The sequence below is a fragment of the Nuphar pumila genome, chromosome 1, assembly GCF_984573655.1.
Source record: "Nuphar pumila chromosome 1, dmNupPumi1.hap1.1, whole genome shotgun sequence".
NCBI classification, from domain to species: Eukaryota; Viridiplantae; Streptophyta; class Magnoliopsida; order Nymphaeales; family Nymphaeaceae; genus Nuphar; species Nuphar pumila.
This window is the reverse complement of record NC_143249.1, coordinates 42,468,397-42,493,368: the sequence shown is the minus strand read 5'-3', so window position 1 is coordinate 42,493,368 and position 24,972 is coordinate 42,468,397. Positions and strand designations below refer to the sequence as shown.

The 24,972-nt window shown below is 39.6% G+C and overlaps 1 pseudogene across 1 annotated transcript; it reads right to left on the bottom strand.

Moving 5' to 3' along the window:
- Nucleotides 1–4,635: 4,635 nt before the first annotated feature.
- Nucleotides 4,636–19,657, bottom strand: LOC149848817 (uncharacterized; annotated as a pseudogene). Its single transcript, XR_016431780.1, has 5 exons — nucleotides 19,566–19,657; nucleotides 15,704–15,806; nucleotides 15,218–15,412; nucleotides 5,040–5,091; nucleotides 4,636–4,949 (listed from the first exon to the last, which is right to left on the bottom strand). The product of XR_016431780.1 is annotated as an uncharacterized LOC149848817 (transcript).
- Between the last annotated feature and the right edge of the window lie 5,315 nt (nucleotides 19,658–24,972).

Sequence of the window (24,972 nt, the reverse complement as noted above, 5' to 3'; positions counted from 1 at the left end):
GTGGGGCGGGGCGGGGGACAAGGTCTCCACCCCCGGCCCGCCTCAAGATTAGAACCTCCATCCCCCGCGGGGATGGATTTTAACCTCCACCCCTGCCTTCATCCCCATTTTACGTCCTCCATCCCCGGTTCAAACGAGGATCGTGGTGGGGACGGGGCGGGGCGGCCAGGGAAAAGTGTGCGTCCATCCCCGAACGGGGATGGATTTTAACCTTCATCCCCGCCTCCACCCCTGTTTCATACCCTTCATCCCTGGTCCAAACGGGGCGAGGCGAGGCCCCGCTTTACCCTGGTCCACTGCCATCCCTAACTCTCATCATCCTCCTAAAAATTCGGTCCTATATAACAATAGTTGGCATAAAAATGACAACACAATTTAAGCCTTCAGTTATTTGACTCACAGATAAGATGTTGAATTTGATCAAGAATAGACATTTTTAAGACAGTTTAAGAGTAACATCAACTGAACCGATATGAAAAACTGACACATAGTTGTCATTCGATAACTAGATGTTATGTGATTGTTAGTGTTAGGTGTAAGAAGGGAGGGGAGAGAGAATTCATAAGAAGAAACGTAGGCTGTTTTTCCTTTTTTGAAAAAAGTTTGGTTTTGATGACGTGAAATAGTCTCATATTGACGGTGTTTGAATTCGTTGTAGGCTTTATAACCTACATGTAAACTCTTACACTTGTTCTTGAAAACAAGAGGTTGGGATGACTACCACACACATGCACACACGCCCGCCCGCCATGCTGAGCCGAGCCGAGCCGGGCCGGGCCGGTTCGGGTTTGGGTTCGGGTAATTGTCCCTTTAAAGCCATATCCAATCAAGACCAAAGTATCTTTTTGCCCAAAGTTTCTGTGGATATTTGAATTTTTTAATGGGTTATGAGAAATGACAACGGGTCACGACTCCTCGTAGTCCATGTCCGTTAAAGAGTCTTGTGGATTTCGACTCTTCGAAGTCCGTTAACGGGCCTCAGATTCTGTAACGAGCTCCTTCCATGTTTCATAACCGCTTGTGGGTTATAAAAGCGTGGTTAGGGCTGGGGTTACTCAGATCCTAGACGCACAAAATTTTGAAGAAAGGCTATGTGATTTTCTCTTTTCTTGCTGGTATCTCTCTCTCTTGAGTTTTTCCTGAAGAGGTTATCTGCAACATCGGTTCGTAGAGGTTGTCTTTGAAGGACGATCCGTCGGAGTGCACCGGTCTGATCGTCGAGGCTATTGTATCCTGGGAGAAGGATGTCGGACCCTGTTTGCATTGTATGTGGGGGCGAATCTTCTCTAAGAAGAGTACTTTAGTACGCCTTAGCCTTTTACACAATATTAACATGCTTTTCTTGTTTTTATTGTGTTTTGTGCATCTGTTTGTGCATATGTTGTTGTCTGGATTTTGGTTTTATGCGGAAACCGTCATGCTTGCTCCATGTTCTTGTTTCGATCGACTGTCAATCGTGATTTCAATACTGCTGTATTTTCTGCGTGATCCGAAATAAGATCCAACAATTAGCTCCTGTAGCTATAACCCAACATTTTCAGAGAAAAGAACCAACTTGAGAGAGACTTACTTGACATTGCTGCAAGAGAAGTAAAAACTGAGAGGAAAGAGGCTTATGTTTGATAAAGAACATGAGGGGACGAAATTCTCCCATGGTGAGGGCTGGTGCAATAACCGAATCACATTCAGAGGTCCCGTTTTCAGTGGTAACCTTGTCAAATTTCTGATTTGGAATGATTGCTTTGGTAGAGGCTGAATTTTGTTTGGGATTATGGACTATTGGCCAGGTGGGAATCCCAGGTGCAACAGGTAGAACTTTTCTTTTAGTTGCAATGCAAACAAACTTGACGTTTTCTTGTCTTATTGAAAGTCATTGGCCTTCTAGAATAATTCGTGCCATCATGGCAACTCGATAATCTTGAACATCAGTATGAGTTGCCCACTACGTTGGGTTTCCAACTATTGCTGCCTTGGTTGCTTTCTACTTTCTAATTTTTACACTCTCTTATCTCTTTGGCATTTGCTGTCTTCCTCTTGATTTTTCCTTTAAAAACAAACAAATATCATACCAGAAAAACATATAAACCTGATTCTCCGTTCTAGACAAAGTTACACACCACTTTTCTCCACACACACACACACACACACACACACACACATATATATATATATATATATATATATATATATATATATATATATATATATATATATATATATATAACTGAACATATTAGGCCCAATATCTCTGTTCTGCCCCATAAGTTTTAAATGTTTTATGATAGATCTGAATGTTTATCATGCTCGATTTAGTGAGAATCTGACTCTGAATTGGATCACATTTTTTCAACTTAAAAACATGTTTTTATGAGACAGGAAAAACTGGTACCTTAATAACCATTGATTTTGGATCACTGAAACAACCTGTATACAGGTCATATTCCGTTGATCCAAAAGCAAGTTCCCACTAAACAAAACTTATAAATCACATCTAGTTAGAAGTGAAAAATACTTAAAACTACATTTTTGGAAGGGGCCAAGGGGCAGTGGGGAGGCTGTCTGGGCTGGGTGAAACACAGAAACAAGAGGAATCAAGGGGCAGTGGAGAGGCTGCCTGGCAGTGGTAGAGGCCAAGGACCAAGGATGGGGGGGGGGGGGGGGGGGGGGGGGGTCCTCGAGGTGGAAAGGGGAAAGAAAGAAGGTAGGTGATGGAAGGGGAGAGAAGGGAAGGGAAGGGAAACCAAGATTACACGATCTGAAGATCAAACGGTTCTTGTTACATATTCTAGTTTCCTTATATATGTGTGTCCTGCCACCATATGTTCATCAGGTTCCACTCAAACCTTCTTCAGTCTATACTGAGGCACCAACCGAAAAGATCATGTCCAGTAATTGTGCAACGACATCAAGCATGCGCCTCAGCATCATCCAACGAGGAGGTAGATGGTGTTCACCATGACAGGCAGCTGAGTGTCTTGTAGAATGCTGGTGAGATAATGCAAACCGCCCAGTGGATCCACAAAGTTGTGAGGCCTCTTGCATGGCTTGGGCAACATTCACCAAGGAACAATCTGGATCAAAATCCAAAACCCAGGCTTTATTGGGCTTTTGAAAACCCCGATGAGAGCACCATCTAAATAACTGTTTCTGTTACACCCAAGTCAGCCCGTTTATATGGGAAAAAAAAAAACAAATTGCTCACGAGAGAGAGAGAGAGAGAGAGATCAAAAACGCCATATGAAATATATGAACAATTTATATCTAAAAACGTACGTACAGATATGAACATTTGGTTAAGAGTCATGCACCAGCACTTGAACTTTTGAACCTTTGAGCTTAGTACACATAATTAGTGTAAATACCTGTGGACTTAGGTTAGCAAGAATCCAATACCAGACTTGCACCCATGACTTAGGCTCTCAAACCCCCAGCTCAGCGTCAGGGACAGGCCTAAGCACTCATCCGATCAAGCTCAGAGGACCAAGATCCAAACCCAGGAGGGGCCCTTTAGCCCACTTGCCCAGTTCAACATAATGTCCGCCCGTACAGGCTACAACGGCCAGCTTGCCCCATTGATATGTCGACACCCGGTTTATGACTTTGGGCTGAAATCTCACTCATAAAACATCTCCCTTCCAACAATACACGATGAGCTTCCCTTTTCTGATATAAACAAAGCTACTGGACTAAGCTCAGGCTACAATGCGATCAGGCAGACACAAAGCCAAGTCCCACAAAGCTCAGGGCCAAGCCCCCCACGTCAACCCCTGGCCTACGCATGGCAGCATCTCACACACCTGAGTGTGTCATACACTGCATGTCATTGAATGTTCATCCATTTTGGAGCTCCCGGGCTCGATCACGCCATGAACCTTGTTGCATAGCAAGCACCTATGACCAGTGCAGTATGAACCTTGTTGCATAGCAAGCACCTGTGACCAGTGCAGTTTTACCAAGTGAATTTCAACTAAGCATGAAACATACGCAACCAGGAAATTGAACAATTTACCTTTTCGCTCATAACACTGGAAGGGTTGTTAGAGAGCGGCGTCCTCATCCTCTTCAGGAATACTGCTGTTGTTGCCTCTGAGTTACCTCTGTGAGGTTGGGCACAGCCGTTGGCACCTCAAAAATGGCTTGGTCATGCGCAGTGCTGACTTCAACCTCTCGATTTGCCTTTGGAATCAATCAACCAAGGATGAGAGAGAGAGAGAGAGAGAGAGACCACAGCAGAAAATCTAAAATTCCGTTCATCTTTCAGCAGTCCTGAATCATCTTCTTCAGCAGAAGCTTTAAAAAATAGTAATTTAATCATCAGTTCAGCAAAACAAGAGATATTTTTATATCATAGCAGAGTAGATTTCTATAGCAGAAAACAAACAGCCGAACTAGTAATCCTCAACATAGTGGAGTGCAAAGAAAATGAACATTTTTTTTAATTTACAATAAAAAGGTGAAAACATTTTTCAATTTCAGACAAAGGCTAATAGCAACAAGTTCATGAACAATCAGCAAACAAAAACAGGTAAACAACTTATTACATACTGGGCTCTTGACCATATCCCAGCTAGCCATACTAGTGCAACCACTAAGCAGTAGGCATGGCTTATAAGACAGCCAATCAAAAGCCACAGCATACCAGGAGCACAGGGAGACTCAAGGTAACTGACACAAGCTAAGAGCCTCGCTGCAACTTGCACAGGTCAAGCATGCGGTGGATTTACTAAAGCCAAACAGGAACTCAGATTGATGACGCAAGATTTCCAACTTCAATTAAGAGTTTGAATCACTCTTTTGTCCATACAAGTGCCTAGAATAGCGATCACTAGATGTAGTCAAGATCACAAAGACAGACAGATCTTCCAAATCTTCATCATCAAGTGGCGCATCCTTGTTGAAATCAAAGCGCTCCCACTCCTTGCTCATACCCTTTGCAGAATCTTTTGACACTGTGAAGCAATGCCATATTATTCACACCATACATGATACATATTAATCCAATGCACATAACAGCCTGCAGAACGAAATAAATGTGGTACCAGTCTGTGAAAGTTGAAGCCTTATCTTTGCTTTTACTCTTTCCGCAGGTGTCTGATAAGAATGATCAAGACAGATGAAGACATTGAATTGAGGACTGATAAGGAATGAGACAAACAAGTAGAATACAGTACAGATAGTAGGAAACAAAGGATACCTTAGCAGGAAATTGCAAAGAACGCTCATCAGAGCTGTTTAACAATATTAGGTCCAAACAGATACAATAGAATAAGCTAATAATAAGTACAATAATAAACTAGTACACCACCTCAAGAAGTCCATGGGACAAGAACACAACCTAATCCACAGGTCTGTCCTGACAAACCAAAAGCACACTACATCAAACCAACCACCTTCCAATCTGTGCGACATATCAAAGTCCCCCATGATTGCACCCTAAAGCAATTCAGCACAAGGTGCTGAATTGCATTCACCACACTGTGTACCAAGAGGTGAGTATCAATGTGAATCATGCATTGCGCTCTCCCTTCTCCACTCAACAGATAGGTGCAGTGCACTCAAATTTGGGAACACCACCCACCCACCCCGCCTTCTCCCCAAAAAGAAAATGAAGTGATTATGTTCTGCACCATCTGATATTTAAGCAAGTTTTCATACGTAACTCCAGGTACAACTAAACCAGCATTTCAAGCTAGCAGGTTATCAAAACTCATACCATAAACGCTCGGGTTTTGGAAAAGAAAATTAATGAAGCAGACATTATCTGGCAAACATCTCAAGGGCCTCCTAAAGGGAAAGCATTTCAACATTATGAACAACCTCAAAAGTGCATAGAAAACATTAGTGTCCCGGCCATGGGTGCTTGATGTGCCCAAAAACAGCAAAGGAATACTAGATAAACATGTTTTAAACTATGTCACATGGGTGCGGGTGCGGATGCGGGTGCGACACGGGTGCGGTGCAATTTTAAAAATTTTGGACACGGGGTCTCGGCTATATATATATATATATATATATATATATATATATATATATATATATATATATATCCAGTGTGTGCATATATGTGGATATTGTCCTCTAAAGTTTGGCACCAGCATGAATGTTTTTACAAACTTTACAAATTGTACTTTTGCCCTTGCAGAAAGGAGGGTCCGGGGGCTCCCCCCGGCATGGGTCCCGCTATGCGGTCAGCGGGCGGGGGTCCAGGGAGGCCGTAGGCTGAATTTTTTTTTCCTGGGGCTTATGTTTGAGACTCATGCTATATATATATTTTTTTAAAAATATATAAAAAGATCATTTTTTTGTTTTTTCCCTAAAAATGGATATTTTTGGACTCAGTCAACATTGACCGAGTCCAAAACAAGGACGAACTCGGTCTCGACTCGTTGACCAAGTCCGACTCGGCGTTGACCGAGTCTGGGCCGTGTCCGAAGTCGCACCCGTGTCGGGGCGTGTCGACTCGGGTGCGGCGCCTCCCTAGCCGAGTCCATGTGACATAGGTTTTAACTATACAAACCCCATAATACCTGCACAAAAGGAGGTTATATGAGTATAATGCAGCATCCAACAAAAATGATACCGCTATGTAGGGATGGCAGTGGACCCTGGGGAAACGGGGCCCCGCCTCGCCCCATTTGGACCCGGGATGGAGGACATGAAACAGAGATGGAGGTAAAAATCAAAACCCGTGCGGGGATGGAGGCAGGGATGGACTTACACTTTCCCCCGCCCCACCCTGCCTCGTATCCGATCCCCGTTAGTAAACCTTTCTCCCCTTCTTTAGGGATGGCAGTGAACCGAGGGGAAACGGGGCCCCGCCCCGCCTTGCCCCATTTGGACCGGGGATAGAGGACATGAAATGGGGATGGAGGCGGGGATGGAGGTTAAAATCAAAACACGTGCGGGGATGGAGGAGGGGATGGATGGCAGAATTTTGAGATGGGGCGGGGATGAAGACCTTGTCCACTGCCCCCGCCCCGGTCCATTGTCATCCCTATGGCTATGGAACATACACATGCCAGCTATATCCAACCCAGACTTACACCCAACATGGATCTGAACCTATGTCACATTGGTTGTGGGTGCGACACGGGTGCAGCGCAATTTAAAAATTTTTGGACACGGGGACTCGGCTATATATATATATATATATATATATATATATATATATATATATATATATATATATATATATATATATATATATATATGACTCGGTCAAAGTTGTGCCCATTAGGGGACAGGTGATGAGTTGTGAAGCCTGATTCAGGGATTTTTTTTTAAATTTTGTAGCCCAGAATTTAAAAAAAATCCAAAAATAGACCAAAATGACCCTGGGTGCGTTGACCGCACCCAGGGTCGGGTTGACCGAGTCCGAGCCGCACCCATGTCGGTGTGTGTCGATGCGGGTGCGTCGACCTTGGAGCCGAGTCCGTGTGACATAGATCTGAACCAGAGTTACCGGAAGCGCCTAGGTAAAAGGGGAAGCGCGCTTCCCTGAAGCGCGAAACGTCGCGCATCCGAAGCGTGAGGGGAAGCGTCCCCCTTTTTTGGAAAGGGGCGCGCTTCCCTTTTATGGGAAGCACATTTCCCTTTTATGGGAAACACACTTCCCCCTTGCTTCCCCATTTTTTTCATTTTTTCGCTTCCCCCTCGCTTCCTAGGTCGCTTCCGAGACGGTTCAGAATTTTCTTCTAAGTGGTCCCACGCTTCCCCGCTTCCTAAATTTTTGAAAGTGCCTCGCTTCCCGCTTCTCGTATCGCTTCCTGCTCCCGCTTCCTCAACTGGTAACTCACATCTGAACCATATCAATATGCTATATATGAATTTTACAAAAATCAATGATAAACACAGTTGGTTTGAGTATGATGAATTTAATCAAACACAAAATTATGTAACATGGGAACTCATTTTGCCCTTGTAACTTCTTTATGTAGGTTGATAGATCTAGGTGTATCCGACCTATATGCTACTATTACTAACCTCATTACAGATACAGGTTGATTTTGGTGTTTCCATGTCCACTTCATCATGGATGGATATAGATGAAAATCAACCCTAAAACCATTTATAGTGACTAAACTGCATGAACTGGTAAGTACAATAATGGCAGATACTTTAAATGCCTAATAAATCACAGATGGCCCCATCAATTATATTCTCAAGATCTTTTATTTTATTTACCATTGGCTGGCCTCATCTTTAAAGATTTTGTTTCCATGCCCTCTATTACACCTTTATCCTTGTGACAGAAAAGATAGCCTTTAGATTCCTTTGAGTAACACGTTTGACTACACAACACTGAGTAATCCACTTGCTCTTTGGCCTTTTGCAAAAAGTTTTCTATGCCGTAAAGGCATGGTTCACATGTGTAATTTCTGCATCTGTCAAACCAGAAATGAAGCCGTTTTTAATTAACCTACATTTCCATTTGATCTTTTTCTGATGACTAGTCATTTATTACTGGAGGATCTGTTTCTAAAATGTAGGATATTTTCTCATCCATAAGGTTATATCCTATCTTTTGCCTCCACATGTCAAAATTTGTTCCATCCAATTTCATTGTTTTTGCCAATTCAGTAGATACAACCACAAACTGTTAAAATGTAAAACTGTACATATATGTATATATAATAATATTATATTATTATATATATATATATATAAATACATTTTTAATTTCTTTCTTTTCTGTATTTTTTTTCCTTTATTTTTATTTTTTGTCTTTATGTCATCTAGTTCAGTTTGAACTAGAATGACTGTTGCTAGTCAAGTCCTGTCCAGACTTGACTAGCAATAGAGCTGTTGGACTGACACAGTCCAACAGCTCTTAATAGAGCTGTTGGACTGACACATTCCAACAGCTCTAAATAGAGCTGTTGGACTGTGCCCAACAGCTCTATTGAGTCCTCTTTCAGCTGTGTATATAAAGGGGTGCAGCCCCTCTTGTATTTCACTCCAATGCTTCTTAAGCAATTGGTTTTTCATATCAATAAAGAATACATTTTTATTTTTATTTTGTTTCCAGTTATACCCTTTTTAAGGGTTATGCTTTAGTGTCATTCTTGACACTTGCTCTTGTTAATCAAAGCTCGTGTTTCGAAGATCCCCATTTCATTTCATGGTATCAGAGCCGCGGAAGTACTAAATCTTGAGGAAAAGCTGCCTCGGTTTCCGTGCCCGTTTGCAAAAGTGTTCGCCACTTGAAGAGAAGTGTTTTATCACTTCATTGGAGAAGATTTCACATCTTGTTGTATTGTTTTTTTTTTCTTTCTTTCTCATTTCCCTTCTTGTTTCTCTTCTATCCCTATTCTTTCTCTCCTTGTAATCGATGGATGACAATGATAAAGTCACCATCATGCCTATGAAACTAAGCGATACGAACTATGTAACATGGGCTTCAATCATGAAGCACCATATATGGGGAAAAGGCTTATGGGGGATTGTGGATGGTTCCGATTCAGAACCTAAGCTATCTCTTACTAAAAAGGAGGGAGATAAAGACGTCCCTCTATCGAAAGAAGAGAAAATCAAGGCTATTGCCTCATACGAGAAGAAATAGAAAGAATGGAGAATATCTCATGCGAAGATAATGTCATGGCTTATCAATAGCGTTGACATTAAAAAATGCTCAAGTCTTGCCAAATTTGATCATGCCGATAAGGCATGGGAATACCTTAAGAATATGTATTCCCTTAAAGATATTGCACACGTGTGCAACCTCCAAGAAAAAGTTCGAATGATGACACAAGGAGACAAAACTATTCGTGAATATTACAATGGGTTGTCCGAACTTTGGGAAGAACTTTCTCTTTTAGAACCAAAGTGGCATTGTGCCGAAGACATCGAGCTTCGTCAGAAACAACTCGATGTTGAACATTTTTACCAGTTTATCACTGGATTAAGGCCGGAATTTGAAACCACTAAATCGGCCCTACTTCACCGGGGAAAAATTTCTTCTATTGTTGAAACTATTGAAGAGTTAACAATGGAAGAAAATCGTCTCCGGAAAGGTTCTTTAAAAATTGAAGATGATTCCGTTTTAGCCGTGTCTAGACCAGGGAATCATGTTCGATCATATAGGCCTCCTCACTTTAACCAACAAAATGGTGACTATGATAAGAAGAAAGTTATTTGTCATCACTGTCATGAACCGGGACACTACAGGCCACAATGTCCCAAACTTAAGGAGCTGAGAGAAAAAAGAGTTGCAATTGCTGGATCGGAGCCTAAAGATCAGGATGCACCAGTTTCCCTGGCCCAACTAATGGAGATCCTTCAGCCTCTCATCAAAGGTGTCTCTTCCTCATCTGAAGCTTCAACCGGCGCAGCAGCCTCATCTTTTTCTGATTTAGGTAAAATTTCTTGGCTTCTTGACTCTGGTGCATCTTTTCATATGACCCCAAATAATCAAAGTCTATCCAAATGTGTTAAAAATAAAACAAGTGTGTCAAAGGTCTTTACTGCTGATGGGACTTCTCTTGAAATAGAAGGAATAGGAGATTTTGAAAAAATTTATAAAACAAAAAAAATTTTTATTCCAGAAATTAGACATGTTCCCAAATTAAATTTAAATCTTTTATCTGTATCTCAAATTTCTGATTATGGGTGTAATATTTCTTTTTCTTCTCATGGTTGTTGGGTACAGGATCGCCAGTCAGGCAAGCTGATTGGGGAAGGCCATAGAGAAGGAGGACTCTATTACATGGATTTTTTGGAAATGCCGAAGAAAGCTTTTTGTTATAATATTCAAAAAATAGAGTTGGAACTGTGGCATAAGAGACTTGGTCACCCACATATAGCCAAAATCCAACATTTTCCAAATCTAGGGAAATTTTGTAACTCTGAATCATTTGATTGTAAAGATTGTATTCTCGGCAAAATGAAAAGATTACCATTTCAGAACAGAACCTTTTTCTCTTCAAGACCACTTGAATTAATACACTCGGATGTTTGGGGTCCTGCACCAGTAATTTCTAAAGGAGGATTTGTTTACTATGTTATTTTTGTCGATGATTTCTCCCGACATACGTGGATGTACTTTCTCAAACATAAGTCTGAAGTATTTTCATACTTTCAAACTTTTCATAATATGGTTAAAAACAAATTTCAAAATGATATTACTATTTTTCGCACAGATTCAGGGGGAGAGTTTTTATCCACAGATTTTCAAAATTATCTTAAATTGCATGGCATCACACATCAAAGATCTTGTCCTTATACACCTCAACAAAATGGACTGGCAGAACGAAAACATCGTCATATTATAGAAACCACTAGAACTTTATTAATAGCAAATCAAGTCCCTAAAGACTTTTGGGCAGAAGCTGCCTTAACTGCCACCTATCTCATTAATAGGATGCCATCTTCTTCGTTACAAAATATCACTCCCATTGAAAAACTTATGAACATTTCTCCAGACTACTCTAGATTAAGAATATTTGGGTGCAAATGTTTCATATTTACTGACAAAAATGATAAACTTTCCCCTCGTGCGATTCCCTGTGCCTTTTTAGGATATGCTGAAAACCAGAAAGGTTATAGATGTTTTGACTTCAAAAATAATAAACTATATGTGTCTAGAAATGTTTCCTTTCTTGAAAAGGAGAGCTTCTTTGATTTTAGAAAATTAAAAGACGTCACTGAGTACTCCTTTTTGCTAGATCTAACATCAACATCTGATGAATATGACCTTGATTGTAACTTTGATGATGATCCAAGAATTATTGATCTTAATGTTGAAAATGAAGAAGTTCATAGAGATACTAGTATTCAATATTCCAGGCGACAAGAGTCTAATACTCCATGTGCACTTGAGAAATATTCTAACATTCCAACTAGACAATCATCCCGGATCTCGAGGCCTCCAGAAAAGTTTGTATCATACGAGTCTTTCTCACCCACATATAGGGCAGTTATTGCATTAATTCACTCATATGAAGAACCATCCACATATTTTCAAGCAAAAAATGATATCAAATGGATAGAAGCCATGAAAGTTGAATTAGATGCACTTGAAAAGGCTTCTACATGGAATATTCAAGATCTTCCTCCAGGGAAGAAAACTATAGGATGTTGATGGGTTTATAAAATTAAAACCAAGAGTGATGGTACTCTTGAAAGATATAAAGCCCGTTTAGTAGCCAAAGGTTATGCCCAAGAATATGGGATTGATTATGAAGAAACCTTTGCTCTGGTGGCTCGTATGACTACTGTCCGAACCTTAATTGCCTTAGCTTCTATCAAAAAATGGTCTATTTTTCAAATGGATGTCAAAAATGCTTTTTTAAATGGAAAGCTAGTTGAAGAAGTATATATGGAACCCCCTCCTGGTCTAAGTATTCCTAAGGGTAAAGTCCTTCGCTTAGAAAAAGCTCTTTATGGACTTAAACAAGCACCAAAAGCTTGGTATGATAGGTTTAGTCGTGTTATGATTGATATTGGTTTTCAATCCTGTTTAACTGACACTGCTTTGTTTATTAAGAATTCTGATGCAGGGATCATTGTGCTTCTTCTCTATGTGGATGATATGATCATCACCGGAAGCGATAAACAGGGAGTTGAAACAATCAAAACACTTCTTAAATCTCATTTTGAAATGACTGATTTGGGCTTGTTGAGATATTTTTTAGGCATTGAAGTTGCTTATTCTCCTAGAGGATATTTATTATCTCAGACTAAATTTGCTTTTGATATTGTTTTCAGGTCTGGTATTACTGATGATAAGAAAGTTGACACTCCAGAAGTTGTTAATGTTAAAATGAAGATTGATGATGGAGAACTTCTTGCAGACCCTACTCCTTACAGACAGCTTGTCGGGGCACTTTCCTATCTATCCATTACCAGACCAGATATAGCACATGCTGTTCATACAGCAAGTCAATTTCAACATGCTCCTACTTCTGTTCATATGGGAGCAGTCATGCGTATTATCAGATACATCAAGTCCTCTCTTTCACGAGGACTTTTCTTATCTTCCTCCTCTTCTCTTGATTTAATTGCATATACTGATGCTGATTGGGGAGGTGATCCCAATAACAGACACTCAACCACTGGCTTTTGTGTCTTTTTAGGGGAATCATTAATCTCGTGGAGGTGTAAAAAGCAGCAGAAGGTATCTCTCTCATCCACCGAAGCTGAATACAGAGTCATGGCAACCACGACCATGGAAGTAGTTTGGCTCCGACGACTGCTTGCTGACATGGGAGTTGAAGCAACAAAGGCTTCACAAATGTGTTGTGACAACAAAAGTGTGATCTACATTGCCAGTAACAGAACATTCCACGAACGCACCAAACACATCGAAATGGATTGTCACTACGTCAGAGAGGAATATCTACACGGGATAATTGATCTGCCATATGTCACTTCAGAATATCAGTTAGCAGACCTCTTTACAAAGCCTCTCGCTGCTCCCCGATTTCACTTTCTCTTAGACAAACTTTCGCTCATTGTACCGTAAGTTTGAGGGGGAGTGTTAAAATGTAAAACTGTACATATATGTATATATAATAATATTATATTATTATATATATATATAAATACATTTTTAATTTCTTTCTTTTCTGTATTTTTTTTCCTTTATTTTTATTTTTTGTCTTTATGTCATCTAGTTCAGTTTGAACTAGAATGACTGTTGCTAGTCAAGTCCTGTCCAGACTTGACTAGCAATAGAGCTGTTGGACTGACACAGTCCAACAGCTCTTAATAGAGCTGTTGGACTGACACATTCCAACAGCTCTAAATAGAGCTGTTGGACTGTGCCCAACAACTCTATTGAGTCCTCTTTCAGCTGTGTATATAAAGGGGTGCAGCCCCTCTTGTATTTCACTCCAATGCTTCTTAAGCAATTGGTTTTTCATATCAATAAAGAATACATTTTTATTTTTATTTTGTTTCCAGTTATACCCTTTTTAAGGGTTATGCTTTAGTGTCATTCTTGACACTTGCTCTTGTTAATCAAAGCTCGTGTTTCGAAGATCCCCATTTCATTTCACAAACTAGATAAGATATTTTAGTAATTTCAAGAAATAGAAGAAATCATATTTGTGCACCCAATAAGCTCCAATCTATAGAAGTGCTATTCAATTTTGATACTTTTTCTATAATTCTCATAAAATTCTGATAGTTTTCTATAATGCTACAAAGTTCAAAAAGATTGCATGCAATTTCAGAAAGGTTTTGAATGTTGTTCTGCAGTTTCAGAAAATTCTGAATGTTTGATGGTAATTCGCAAACTCAAAACAGTTGTATTATAAATACAAGAAGCCACAACAGCTTATCCATAATTCTCCAAAACTACAACTATTCATCAGTACATACAGAGGAATAGAACCACTAGAGCATAATTGCAGGAAGTTACAATTGTTTCAAAAAGATGCCGATTTCCAACAAACTATGGCACAAGATGATGGCCACCAGATGAATTTGCTGACTGCCTTGGGATCATGCCGGATTCCCAAGACTTAATAAGTGTAAAAGAGGAAGTGGAAGGGCCTTGATCAGTTTGGTTTCCGCAGGAGGTAACTAGTGTAGTGGAGGGTGGCAGCCTTGCAGGGTGGGGCCAAGGTATAGGCACCATGCTAGGCATCTCAAGCCATCCGGAGAATTGTGCACACAACCAGCAGCAGCCCCACAAAAAATAAAAATAAAAAATAAAAAATAAAATAAAAAATAAGACACTCAGACAAAAAGAAAAACTTAAACATGGGTTGGCAGAGCCAGTGATGTGTATTGGGTGTTGCAGGTCATCCAGTGTGATACCACCTGCAGCATCTCAGGGCATCCCACAGAGGATAGTTACCATCGGTAGGGACTCATTTCTGGTTAGCACAGTGTAACAAAGAGAAAATGGTGTCCGTTTCAAGCGATAAAGAGCCAGCAACAACAAAAGAGAGGTTTCATTTCCACGGTTTGACTGAGGAAAGACGCTGGCCTGCACGTCTATAGTGACCAGAGAGATTGAAGATTAGAGACCGCCGGTTAGGTTAATCTCCTATTTCTATTTGTGAAAATTAAAGAACGCCCAGATTGTTTGGTATAAAGATTAAAAATTGTGTTCATATTGTTTTTCTACAGCATTTGACAGATTTGCACACCAACTATTCGTTGAAATGTCTCAATGAACACTTGATGTTGAGTTAGTACGTCAGATTTTCCCAAAAAAGAAAAAAGAAAATGACATCAAACCATCCCATTTTTCGCATAAGTTGCTTACCATCTAATCATAGCCATCGACCAATCGTGAATAATCAATATCGCTCTTCCCATTGACTCTTCTACTTTCTGGCTTCTTCTTTGCCCTGGGAGAAGAACTCCGGATTTTCCGCGGCCCTTCCCTAGAGACAGAATCATCGACAGTCCTGTGATAAAAATCTGAAGTTCGACCATCTCTCCGGTGATAATCCGACCGCTAGCGGCCACTCTCTTCCTCGGGCGAGTAACTCCTCGACCGACTTCTTTTTCTCCTCCTCCTCCTCCTCCTCCTTGATCCCTCGGAACTCCGGTCCTCTTCCCTCCTCCGATCTTCCGAAGCCCTAAAATCCGAACGACGCCGATGATCAGACCTCCCACGGCTGTTATCTTCCCCCGAAGAATAACTCCTCGACCGACTCCTCTGCTTCTGCCTCCTTGACCCCTCAAAACTCCGATCCTCCAAAGCCCCAGACCCCGAAGGACGTTGACGCTGGCTCCTCTCGGAGACCGAATCCTTCCGCTTGAGCTTGTTCTGAATTCTCTCGATCCGCCATTCCTTCTCAATGTCGGCCTCGGTCTGAGGGTTCGACGCGGCAACGAAATTGCTCAGTCTGAAGGGACCAGGGGCTTTGCTAAACGAGGAGGAGAAGGATGAGCCCGAAGAGTACCCCAAACCCTGAAACCCTAGATTTGGATGAAACGGGGATCATTTTCCAGGGTTCCTGGCCGTCGATGAAGCGATTATCGCGGTTCTGAGATAGGTGCGGCTCCTAGAATTCAAGGGAACGATAAGCCCTAGATTAGCAGGGAATTGTTTTCTAAGGCTTTTGATTCAAAGACGACGAGCCGGAGAAATGGATTCGAGAGGGAAAAAACCAGAAATGTCTGTTACATGAGCGCGGCTAGAACGTAGACCGGGTCGGATCGGGGTCCATTTTGAGAAAGAGTGGAGTCGAGCCCAGTAGCCCACAAATTCTGCTTTCCGGTTTTGGGTCGGGTATGCCACTGGACCTGGGTCGAGTTTAGTAATGGGTTTGGGGGTTCCTTTTGCAAAATCTATCTCATGAACGTCAAGGTCACGTTTGGAAGCAAGAAAAAATCTCATAGAAAAAGACAATCCTGCTTATGAAAAGTTTTGATATGATAACTTTTTCAAATGAAAACTTTTTTTTTTGTAGCATGAGAAAATAGAGTAAAAAAAGTGACAAAAAAATGAGATAGGGCACTTTTGAAAGCGAGAAAAAATCTCATAAGTAAAGAAAGATTTGCCTATGAGAAGTTTTGATACGAGAAGTTTTTCAAAAGAAAATTTTTGTTGTTGATTTAGTTTCCAAGTTTTATTCGTAGGCTAGATGCTTTTTTTGAATTACTTAGTATAGTTTCCAAATTTTCATTACATAACCTTTTAGTAATTAGGTTTAGTTATTAGGTCTTATCCAAAATAGTGTAGGTGTCAAGTTAGGCAATTTAATTTATTTTTGTAAGTTTTAATTGCTTTCTTAATTATTAGCTTAAATTAACTTCTTATTCTATCAAGAGTAATTATCTAGTAGGGTCCACTAGGGGGCGTGGATACCCAACCTTGAGCCAAATCCAATACCAGTCCCCTTGTACCCTAATTAACTAACTTAACCTTACTTAGTTTTACATTAACTTTTAGTCTTAAGTCCAATTAGTTTTATAATTCCAGTTAGGTTAGTATTGTATTGTAAGTTAGGTTCTTAGAATTAAGTTACCATTGTAGTTCGTTTAGGGTGTTAGCTATTTGTTGCTTTGACTTGTTAGTTCTTTCAATTAACATATGTAGTTATGTTAGATTTCATTTTCTTAGCATAATTAATTTTATTTACTGTTAGTTAGTTAGCTTTAGGACTAATAATGTCTGTTAATGCATGTGTTTTACTTTAAAAGTGTATGAATTGAATTATGGAAGGTGAATAGTGCACTGAATTTCAAAACTGGATGTTGTCGCATGTTGCACTTGTTATTTTATGTACATTTTTTCTGAGTTTTTCTAAAAAAATTATTCTATTCTCTTCATTGGTGTGTTAACTGTCAAGAGACCCAAAATCAGCTCAATTGGAGTTGAATTGGTTTGATTTTTAAGCGTTTTGCAAAAACCAGATTTTTAGAAATTCCAATTTCAGGACAGGCCTGTTTTCAGAATTTTTCTGAACTTGAAACGCTTATATTCGGAGCTCCCTGATGAATTTTTGAGATCCGTAAAATCTGTCTGATTTTTGCACGTGTCAGAAAGAGAAAAAAGTAAAAATAATCTAATTCGGACTTTGTTTGAGTTTTCAAACTCTCTGTTTTCGAAAACCTGTTAGGAATTGGTTTATGAACTACATTGAGGGCAAAACAATCATTTTGTTAATTAGTTAGTTTTCCATAGTTTTCTTGTTTTTCTGCATATTAGATAGTGTGTTTACAGTAGTTAGCTTAGTTAGAATTAAATTAATTAGTTAGTTTAATTAGATATTTCTTTTTTATTTTATTTTTAGCTTAATGGCAATTTTAGAATTAGTTTTAGTTGTAATTTAGAATTAATTGCCAGAATTGTTACTGACTTTTATTTTCTGTTGTTTTAGGTTGATATGTCTCCTACAGGTTCCAGGTTAATCACGTCAAGCGCGGGAAAGTATACTTGGCGAAAAGATGAAAATGCCCCTAGCGATCTGGAGAAGATTTTAGCAACCTGCTTAGGAGTTAATTTTTTTATTTGTAATTTGTAACTTAATCATAGTTGTAGTATTTGACTTAGCTGTAAACATTGATGATATTAATAAATTAAAATTTTTAGATTTAATTTGAATATTTCCCCGTTCCATGAGGATTCAACCCGTACTCGCCATATTTGTGAAAAGTCAGTTTTTATATCTTTGGTTGACAATTTTCCAAACTTTTTATTGAAAAATATCTTTTAAAAATATCATTGCAAAAAGATCAACCATTAGGTCTCATACAATCCTCCTTAATCTAGGATATGATTGAAAACATTGTTTGCTTCTTAAAAAATTTCAAAATTCTACTTCTTTAGGTCATTAGAGCCTTCTTTTTTCTTTCATGTTGATCATTTTTCAAAAAACAACCCCACATATTTTTACCTGGCCACCACGTTGCTGGGCTTTCTTCCAAAACCATAGTTCGGGACAAAGCCTCACAACAGGGCCACCTATTTGGGTCGAACCCCCTGCCACGTACCGAGGGCCATAGTCCAAAGTATATCGGCAGACACTCAAAGATGTTGGAAAACATGACCCTAGAACCGGAGAAATTGTTTTTATGCCACGTATATCAAGCCTCGACTCTAGTATATCGGCATAGCATGATTGAACATAGATGATCTGAGCCTTAGAGTTAGGATTAGTTTCCTATAGCTATTTCAAAACTGGTGCATATAGAGTCACCCTTTTAGGGAATGCTGTATGCGCATACTTATTTGTGCAGGATGTGATGTGAATGCATCTTAGCTATCTTCTTATATTTTTCTTTTATTTTTCTTATATTTTTCAAAGAATTTTATAAAACCCTGAACAATATTTCAAAAAATCCTCTATTTTCCTTCAAAAACTTTGGGCAATTTTTTTTCCTTCTTTTCCTTTGGATCTCGAATTTCCAACCCTGTTTTGATTCTACCTACAATTTTTCCAAACAATCGTGTGTAGTTTTGCCCTGATTTCTTTTTTATTTTTTAGTCCGTCCTGATAGCATCCAGTCACCTTGATTCCGTCTTTTCTGAGGGTCCTATCTCTTATGAGGTGCAACAAGGTCTCCCTGAACATCAGACTCTGAACACCAAACCTTTCCTTCTTCGGTGGTATTAGTCCTGGCTTAAAAACTTCTCTCGTATATTCCTGGACTATCTGAGAGACTGCGGATTAAAGCTGACAGCGACAATTGGCAAGCAGATCGTCAATGGCAATTTAATTCAAGCACTGGCAGAGCGGTGAAATCCGCACACCTGCACCTTCTGGTTCCCGTGGGGAGAGATGACTCTACTGTTGGATAATTTTTCAGAGATTATGGGTCTACCTGAGCCAGCTGGTCAGCCGGAGGATCCATTAGAGTAGCAGTTTCTGATCAACGTCAAGGGACTCGATCCCTGAGACGCTTTAGCTTGGACAACAAGATGCAAATCCTAGCCGTTGATAGAAGCATACGAGAATCAGTATGTCGACTTGTTTGAGCTATACCAGCAGTATAGGGCATTTGAAAAAGTCAATTCCTTATCCCGAGCAGCGCGAGAGAGGATTCAACATGCAATGGTCTTGTGCACAGTAAGACTAGCCTTCTTCGAGGATAAACAGAACTACGTCGACATCAGAATAGTTCAACCCTTGTAAAGATGGGGAAGTCGGCAGACCAACCGTCTCTCGATCGCCATGGCTGCACTTGACTTCTTGTACCGTGGATTGACCCGCTGCACGCTCAAAGATTTGATCTTAGTAGAAAGGTGCATCTACGCATTGCAGTCTTGGTTCTTCTGACATGTACCAACTCGAGCAAGTTCTTTCAAATATAACGGCAAAAAGCCACTATCCACTCCTCGGTACCAATTTATGATCGAGAACCTCCATGAAGAAGAAATCATGTGGGATTACTTCGACCGTCGAGAGTCGCCCCCTCGATACACTTATGCACATGGCAAGTGATTCAAGTTACTTGGACCATTCTTCTCTATCTATTACTAGTCAAAGTGATGCGTCAAGCAGTTCTCACAAAGGTAGAAGCATATTGATACTCGATTATTATCAGACATTGTGCCAGAGTTCGATCTAAAGCCCGCTCAGTGGTCCGAAATATATCACTCCGCTAAATATAGCAGGGGTTCTTTTGTCGTCCTTACTGTTTTTTCCGGTCCTCGAGTGTCCTCTGATTATCTTGAGTGGTGCCAGATTATTTGTCCACCCCTTCTCTGTCAAGTTTATTATCAATAAAATCATTTCCTTTCAATAATTTTTCAATCTATCATGGTTTGACGACTTTGCCTAGGTAACAAGGCATATCTTAGTCGCTCACTTCTTTCATTAAGAATGACAACGCCATTGTCGCAATTTCAGCGATGACCCAATCCCTGGTAATGGGATATCCTTCAAATTGTCAACCCGATTCTCACTAGATATTTTTCCTCTACTCATCTAATTCGTCATCCTCAAATTCTAACCATCCACCTCATTCTGCAGAGAGCATCGGTATTCCCGAGTGGTTTAGGCACGATTCGGCTAGAAAAAGACATCATCTCAACGTGTCAGTTAGAGCAGCAGTAGTGAGTAAGAGATGGATTTCTCAAGATCTGTCAGAGGACAGAGTCAGAGTGACAAGGACGACATCGATCCCGCCGCATATCAGTTGTTCAAGAAGATGATGATTAAAATGGTGTTTGAGCAAGCTGAAGCCAGTCCCAGAAAGGCTCCCATCAAGAAGAAGGCACCCGTCCCCCTCTCCATGAGCACCCCCCGCAACAATGGCAGCAACACGAAAAGTTCTAAGCCCGATAGAGGCAACGCTGAAAGCAAAAAGAGAAATACCTTCAAGTAAGACAACAAGCCATTCCAGTCGAGCTCTCGCCAAAAATCCTTGCAGAAAGAAAAGATAAAGCGTGACGGTTGAGGTAACGACCGCAAGTTTACTCTTCTAGAGTAGTCGCTCAAAGAAGTCCTTCGATATCTGCTGACCAAGGGACTGACCAAGCTCCTCAGAGTCACGGACCCTCCCACGGTCATGGGAAGATTCAAAGGTCAATTCTGCAAATTTCATCGGACAATGGGGTATGACACCGAATACTACTTCGTCCTGAAGAACATCATTCAAGACTACATCGACAAAAAGCTTCTTGTGGTTGATGAATGAGAGGATCAACCGGTCATCTTGACCAAGCCTTTTCTTGGTCATTCAAGAAAATGACCATGCCAATGTTTTCTCCTTTCTTTTATCTTGCTTTTGTCATTTTGAAGGGATGATGTAATCCCGTTTCTTTCCTTGATTTGTCATTCTTCCTTTAATGCGTCAATAAATTCATCAATTTTCCTCATAGATGGTGTCATCTTTTTTATATATTGTTGCTCATTGTTCTTTTGCAATATGTCTTTTATGAGAAGCAACCTTTTTCAAAGTGCCTCCCGAATCAATCAAGAAGTGCATTGCCAATCTTTCCCTTGTTACCTTTGGAGAGCGTTCTTCAAATATCAATGATTTATTCTTTTGTCCAATATCTTACTCCCTAGTTATATTGGGGCATTTTTTGAAAATCTGTTTTTACCTTAAAACTTCATGTATTCTGGCAAGATCAAACAAAGTCTCTCACCATCCATTTGCATTCATTTACATCTATTTGCATTCATTTGCATCTATTTACATCCATTTGCATTAATTTACATCAAATTCATTACCTATTCAGGATAAATGATAAATCCTGAGACTCCGACAGTCTTTTATGATGACTCATAGTGAAAGCGAAATTGAAAAATTTCCTGTCACAATCCTCAAATATTTTTGGAGCAACCGCTCCTACCAAATCCAGTTTTCACTAGTCGAACTTCTTAAATCCAGTTTTACTGGTCAAACTTCCTAAATCAAGTTTTCACTGGCCAAACTTTCTAAATCCAATTTTTACTGGTCGAACTTCCTAAATCCAGTTTTCACTGGTCGAACCTCCTATATCCAGTTTTTACTGGTCGAACTTCCTAAATCCAGTTTTTACTGGTCGAACTTCCTAAATCCAGTTTTTACTGGTCGAACTTCCCAAATCCAGTTTTCACTGGTCAAACTTCCTAAATCCAGTTCTTACTGATCGAACTTCCCAAATCCAGTTTTACTGGTCGAACCTTTTAAACCCGATTTTTACTGGTCAATGTTTCCAAACCCAATCCACACTGGCCCAGTTTTTCCTTTGAAGATTTGAGTTCCGACTCAAATTTTCTTTCTTCCAAATCCCGAGTGGGTCTAGTTTTCTTTGAAGATTTGAGTTTCGACTCGAATTTTCTTTCTTTCAAATCTAACAACTGGTCCAGTTTTCCTTTGAAGATTCGAGTTCCAACACGAGTTTTCTTTCTTTCAAATCCAATCTCCAAATTGGTCTAGTTTCCTTTGAAGATTTGAGTTCTAACTCAAAATTTTTTTCTTCCAAATCCCACATGGGTCTAGTTTTCTTTAAAGATTTGAGTTTTGGCTCAAATTTTCTTTCTTTCAAATCTAACAACTGGTCTAATTTTCCTTTGAAGATTCGAGTTCCGACTTGAGTTTTCTTTCTTTCAGAATCCAATTTCCGAATTGGTCTAGTCTCCTTTGAAGATTTTAGTTCTGACTCGAATTTTCTTTCTCCCAACTTCTAAAATTTCCAATTTTCCTTTGAAGATTTGAGTTCCGACTCGAATTTTCTTTCTTCCAAATCCCGAGTGGGTCTAGTTTCCTCTGAAGATTTGAGTTTCGACTCAAATTTTCTTTCTTCCAAATCCCGAGTGGGTCTAGTTTCCTTTGAAGATTTGAATTCCGACTCGAATTTTCTTTCCTTCAAATCCAAGAATTGGTCCAATTTTCTTTTAAAGATTTGAGTTTTGACTCAAATTTTCTTTCTTTCAAATCCCGAGTGGGTCTTGTTTTCTTTGAAGATTTGAGTTCTGACTCGAATTTTTTTTCTTTCAAATCTAACAATTGGTCCAGATTTTCTTTGAAGATTCGAGTTCTGACTCGAGTTTTTTTTCTTTCAAAATACAATTTCTGAATTGGTCTAGTCTCCTTTGAAGATTTGAGTTCTGACTCAAATTTTTTTTCTCCTAACTTCCGAATTTTCTAATTTTCCTTTGAAGATTTGAGTTTCGACTCGAATTTTCTTTCTTCCAGATCCCGAGTGGGTCTAGTTTTCTTTGAAGATTTGAGTTCCGACTCAAATTTTCTTTCTTCCAAATCCTGAGTGGGTCTAGTTTCCTTTGAAGATTTGAGTTTTGACTCAAATTTTCTTTTCTTCAAATCCAAAAATTAGTCCAGTTTTCTTTAAAAATTTGAGTTCTGACTCGTGTTTTCTTTCTTTCAAATCCAATCTCCGAATTGGTCTAGTTTTCTTTGAAGATTTGAGTTTTGACTCGAATTTTCTTTCTTTCAAATCCCGAGTGGGTCTAGTTTCCTTTGAAGATTTGAGTTCCGACTCAAATTTTTTTCTTCTAAATCCCGAGTGGGTCTAGTTTCCTATGAAGATTTGAGTTCTGACTCGAATTTTTTTTCTTTCAAATCTAACAACTGGTCCAGTTTTTCTTTGAAGATTTGAGTTCTGACTCGAGTTTTTTTCTTTTAAATCCAATCTCCAAATTGGTCTAGTTTCAATTGAAGATTTGAGTTCCGACTTGAATTTTCTTTCTTCCAAAATCCAAGCATTGGTCTAGTTTTTCCTTTGAAGATTTGAGTTTTGAATCAAATTTTATTTCTTCCAAAATCCAAGCGTTGGTCTAGTTTTTTCTTTGAAGATTTAAGTTCCGACTCGAATTTTCTTTCTTCAAATTTTCAAATTTGTCTAGTTTTTCTTTGAAAATTCGAGTTCTGACTCAAACTTTCTTTTAAAATCCAGCTTTTAAGTTGGTCGAACTTTCAAATTCAACCTCATGCTTAATGCCCATTTTTATCAATCAAACCTTCGCGTGGCAAGCAACATCCGCGTGGCAAATGGTCACCGAATTGAGAAGGTCCCTACGTGGTCAAGGAAGCATTACCACGCAACTCATATCGTTTGATCAATACAAATGGGGTAGAATTGCCAGATCCCATCAATGCTCTGCATGTGAAAAAATTCTATACTTAGAACGTCTGTTCTATCTTTTGTATTCTTCAAAGAGCTTTCTTCAATAATAATCAATTATTCTTTCATTCAATATTCTCCTCCCAGACTACACTGGGACACCGTTCAGGTTAAGGGTCAAGCCTGAACCACATTTTTCCATGAGGTATTTTTTTTCCTGTTTAGGTTAAGGGTCAAGCATGAACCTCGTTCTTCCATGAGGTATTTTCTCCTTTCAGGATAAGGGTTAAACCTGAACCATTTTTTGCAAAAAGGCCATTTTTTAAAAGCTATTCAGTCTCAGCAATGAGACACCCATGATCAACTCCTTTCCAAAGCTTCTAGGGAACCCCATCTTCATTGCCTTCTTTGCAGCCCCTCATTTTTTTATGAGGTATTTTTTGTGGTCTTCCTCAATCTTTTCTCCCGAGGATGCTACTCTAGCCCTAGGTTCAAGTAAGGGTTAAACCTCGTTCTTCTACGAGCTATTTTTCATCCCATCCAGGTTAAGGGTCAAGCCTGAGCCTCATTCCAATGAGGTGAATTTTCTTCTCCATTCTCCATGTCATATCTACCACTATCACCTGAATAAGCTCTTTCATACCCAGTCAGATTCTTCTAACTAGGGCATTTTTATAACTCAAATTTGGTGTGTTTATCTTTGCCACTAAGCTCGACTTTCAACCGGCTTAGTAGCAAAGAGGGACATCTATAAACACCCCAAATTTTTAATTCATTCACAAACACTTGCCTCCTGCCACAGGGGCCCACTCTCTGAAGCCTTCAGAGAACCAGTTGGTCGACACTTGAGCCAGGGTTATTCAGAGCCCGAATTTTGCCCCAAAATTAGATATTTCAAAATTTAATCTCCATTTTAGCTCAATTTCAATCATCAATTTTTGCCTTCGAACAAAAATGTTCAATTCCTTATCTCTGTCAGGGGTCCAGGTCTTCAAATCTTTCGCTTAGGGTTTAAATTTTGCAGTCATTCCATATCATTTCTCATCATT